The sequence below is a fragment of the Cupressus sempervirens genome, chromosome 1 (genome assembly GCF_028749045.1).
Source record: "Cupressus sempervirens isolate cs-2001-9-10 chromosome 1, ASM2874904v1, whole genome shotgun sequence".
NCBI classification, from domain to species: domain Eukaryota; kingdom Viridiplantae; phylum Streptophyta; class Pinopsida; order Cupressales; family Cupressaceae; genus Cupressus; species Cupressus sempervirens.
In genome coordinates, this window is record NC_143118.1 from 500,502,708 (window position 1) to 500,507,382 (window position 4,675).

The 4,675-nt window shown below is 34.5% G+C and overlaps 1 pseudogene; it reads left to right on the forward strand.

The window, feature by feature from the left end:
• Positions 1-414: 414 nt before the first annotated feature.
• Positions 415-3,054, forward strand: LOC149578431 (sucrose transport protein pseudogene; annotated as a pseudogene).
• The last annotated feature ends 1,621 nt before the right edge of the window (positions 3,055-4,675 follow it).

Sequence of the window (4,675 nt, forward strand, 5' to 3'; positions counted from 1 at the left end):
TATAATGAGCACCTGTCTCATATACAAAAACTTACTCATACACATCATAGGTACACAAGTTAATTAGCTTTCCATACATCACATACATAGTAAGTAGCTCCAATATACATCACAAAGACTATAGTGACATGCTCACACATGAATCACAAGAAATCATATATATATATATATATATATATATATATATATATATATATATATATATATATATATATATATATATATATATATATATATATATATATATATATAATCTATAATCATTAGGTTCATGCAATAGTTAATGCTATCGGCATATCCATCATTTGAAACCTCTTTTATCACCATAGTAATTGACTGTGAGTTTCATTGAAAAATTGTTGTTATTTGTCATACGGATACCAAGTTTTTGGAGTTGGTGGGATTGTTTTAATCATGAATAGAAATTTTCGTGTGGGAAGAAAAGTGAAGAATGGAGTTCCTCTGAGAACTTTAGCAAGGTTGCATCAGTGGAAATAGGGATGCAATTTGGATGGGCTTACTCTCCTTACTGATGCCATATATGCAGGTTTTAGGTATTCCTCATACATGGGCTAGTTATATATGGCTATGTGGCCCTATTTCTAGCATGTTTGTGCAACCAATAGTTGGGTATTATAGTGATAGTTGTGAGTGCTCCCAGGGAAGAAGGAGGCCATTTATAGTTATGGGAGCATGCATTGTGGTAATGGCAGTTATGCTCATTGGATTTTTAGTAGATTTGGGATGTATGTTTGGTGATTCAATCTCATACAGGCCAAGAGCTATTACTATTTTTGTTTTGGGGTTTTGGCTCCTTGATCTTGCCAACAATATGCTTCAAGGGCCTTGCAGGGAAATCCTCGCAGATTTATCAGGTATGTCATGCTTATATTTTTTTGCTATTTGTTGCAATTCATATCTAGAAAGTTTATGTTTAAGATGATGGTTAAGGCCTTACAGCCTTTTTGAGCTACATTTCTTTTTCCCCTCTTTTTTTCAATGTCATCTTGTAGTATTGTTCAAGGTAACGGTCAACTTGCAGACATTTGTCCTATGTTGGCGTTAGCTCCAATCCCGCTTGAACATGACCATTTATAGAAAATTTCCAACAAAAAGTACCATGTATAAAATAAATCAAATGTTTAGAGAAAGAAACCTTTTTGATTAATACAAAACTTGGACATTTCCCACCTCTCGAGGTTTTCAATCTTCAATGCCCAATGTTCAAGACTTTTCCATGAAGGGTTGTCTCGGAAAACCTCCTTAGCTTAGCCATGCAAAAAATAGACCTTGAAGGAAGTATATGTTTATAGAATGTCTCTGTTAAGATCAGCCATTACAGGATGCTGAGGTGATTAATTTTTAATCTATGGAGACTAATGTTTAGATTCATGAAACTATTACTGTATTAATCCGCAATCAACTATATTTATTCCCTTTGGAAAAAGTTTTACCTATGGGATATTTTTTATTTACCATTTACAAAGGGATGTACCAATTGTTTTTGCTTTCAAAAATTTTGTCAAGCAAAATATTTTGTTACCATAACTCATCATAGGTCTTTGAAATTGTTTCCATACCACATTTAAAGAGGCTTTCGTTGAAGCCAATAATTTCCTATGGTTTATCATTAGATTTCATTAATGGTTATAGAGTTTTAAAATTTAGCTCTTGATGGTTGTAATTTGAATAATTATGCTCATCAAAGGCTATATCCCATTATCTTATGTCAAGCATTTCCTGTTAGGAGTGCATATTTCATCAAAGGCAGTGCTAGATAGGTTTGGATTTTTTATATTCTAGTGTGTACCCATTAAAGATTCCTCTCCTACAAATATCGTTTCTTTTCTCAATGGAGATACTTGCCAAAAAGAACATCCATACTTGGTTTATATTTCATTGACTATATCCCAGAAAGGTTTGATTTCTTCGCATTCCTTGGAGAGGGACATTGTCCATAGGGAATTTCACTCCAAGGAAAAAGTTGTTCATTTTCATGGGCTAAGTAGTGCAAATTTTGAGGGAAGAATTCTAAATCTCCCTATCATTCAAGGACTCAATATAGTGTTTCCATGAGCAAATTTTGCTCTTCACAAATAGCCACAAGAAATTAAAACTAGGCAACCATAAATGAACTCTAGATTGTATTCTCTTGCTAAATTAAGGACTTTAATTTGATGAATGAAATATTTTACTGAATTCTAGCGCCTCTTGAAGCTCCACCCATATGTATTTCTAAATGCTTTTCCTCTGGCAGGAAAAAAACCAGAGATGAACTATGAGTGCCAATGCCTTTTTCTCACTATTTATAGTAGTAGGGAATGTGTTAGGATTTGTGAGTGGTTCTTACAGTAAATGGTATAAAATTCTTTCGTTCACAAGAAATAAGGCCTGTGGTGTCAACTGTGCTAATCTAAAGTTTGCATTTTTTATAGCAATAATCCTCTTAGTGGCTGCTACCATTCTTAGTGTAACAGCCACCCTTGAAAAAAGATGCTTAAAGGCTCAAGCAAAAGCAAAAGCGAGGGCAAAGGCAGTGGGAGGTCAAATTCATAATCCAGTTGATGAAAATGATGAAGATGATGAGGAGTAGGAGGCTGATGAAGCAACCTAGGAGACATTCATATGGGAGCTATTTAGTGCTTTCAGAGATCTCCCTTCTCCAATGTTGTATTTACTTATTGTAACTAAACTAACATGGCTTGTATGGTTCCCCTTCTTACTCTTTGACACAGATTGGATGGGTCAAGAAGTTTATGAGGGAAACCTTGTTGGTTCTGAACCTCTTCCAATTTTATATGATGAAGGTGTCAGATTAGGATCATTTGGCCTAATGATAAATTCAATAATTCTAGGAGCAACTTCTTTGATGATAGAAACTATAGGACAAACCCTAAATTATTGTGGGTGATCACAAACTTCATTATGTGCCTTTTGCTTGCATGTACTGTTATCATCACCAAACTTGCTAAAAATCACAAATCTATACCTCCTCATAGTTCTGTTAAAATTGTAGCTTTGGTTGTTTTTGCAGCCCTTCACTACTACATTTAACATCATTTTTTGACCAAAAATTTTGACCATCAACTAAATAAATTTAGGGTGGTTGAAATGTAAAGGCAAAAATTTCATTTTTTTAACATATAAGACCCGTGTTGGTCAAAATTTTTACCAACACAGGGCTTATACATCCGCAAAGTTAAGAAAACATTTTCCCTTTTACATCTTTCACACCCAATTTCATTTGAGGTTTTTGGAGCATTTTCACATGGTTATCTCTGCATTTTTGCATGGTTTTCTCTAAGCCCAATTTCATTTCAGGTTTTCTCCACCCACTTGATTAATGATGCCTGCTAGCCCTGGGAATAATATAAAAGGGGGCCTTGCATTTGCATCAATATAGGGGGGCAAAATAGTAGTTTGAAACTCTCAATATTGTCTTTCTTTCATTCTTCCTACTGTGCTCGACTTCAAAAGCTCTTCCATTCACGACATCCAATCACACCTACATCTCCGGTGCTCAAGGAGAGGGATTTCTCTTTGAGCATATTTCCATAGGTACATTGTTGGAATATTCAAATATGGAAAGAGTACTTATGAGAGGGGGGGTGAATCATAAGTATCATACTTTAGCCAAAAAATTTTAACTGAAAATAAACTACATGCATGTAAATACACCAAATAAACATGTAACAAAACACATGCATCAATAACACTTAACACTGGAATTTGGTAACCCAGAAACCCTCCAGGAATAAGAAGGTAAAACTAGGGTGGGAATGATACCCACAAAAATTATTGCAGCAATATTGTTCAACCACTTCTGATGGTCTGCCCTATTAAAGGCCTGCCCTGTTAAAGGCTTTACACTGTGTCAATAGTGACCTAGTTAGAGGCTTTCAAACACTTAACATGAAGTGTTACCCTGTTAAAAGATTTTATCACCTAGTTAAAGGATTTATCAAAATAGCTGTTAAGCTAACCTATCACCATAGGATTTTCATTCTAATACAATTGCTAGAGAGTATTAGGTACAATAAACCTGACTGATTACAATCCTTGATTGCTAATTGCAGGCACTTGTTCTGCTTTCTCTGATCTAGATCCTTTTGTGATCTAATAATCCTCACTTCTAAAAATAGAATTCCTTGTGAACCCTTGTATATCTTCTCATACCTCTCATCTCTTACATTTTACAATGAAGTTTCATCTTTCTTATAAAGACATTTGAAGATTTAGGGTTAGGTATGGATCTATGATCCATATTCAATCTTCATTTTTCCCTCAATACTTATCTTTTGCTGATTGGTTGCTTGCCTTTAGCATTTTTCTTATTGGCTGCATGCAAATTTCATAGGAAAAATAAAAGATTCAATTCATCATTGAATCCTTCAAGATTTACCTTATGTCAGCTGTAAAAACTATTTGCATCATAGTTTGTGCAATTACAAACTCTTATGCCGATATACTGAGTTACTCAGCTCCTGAAGTATTACTGATACTCGACACATGCTATTTCTTGGATAGCTTGACACTTAAACAAAATTTTATTACTCGGCACCTTATATTACTCAGCACTTGTTAATGCTCTGCACCTGATCTTCACTTGGTATCTGATCTTCACTCGGTATCTGATCTTCACTCGGTATCTGATCTTTACTCGATATTTGATCTT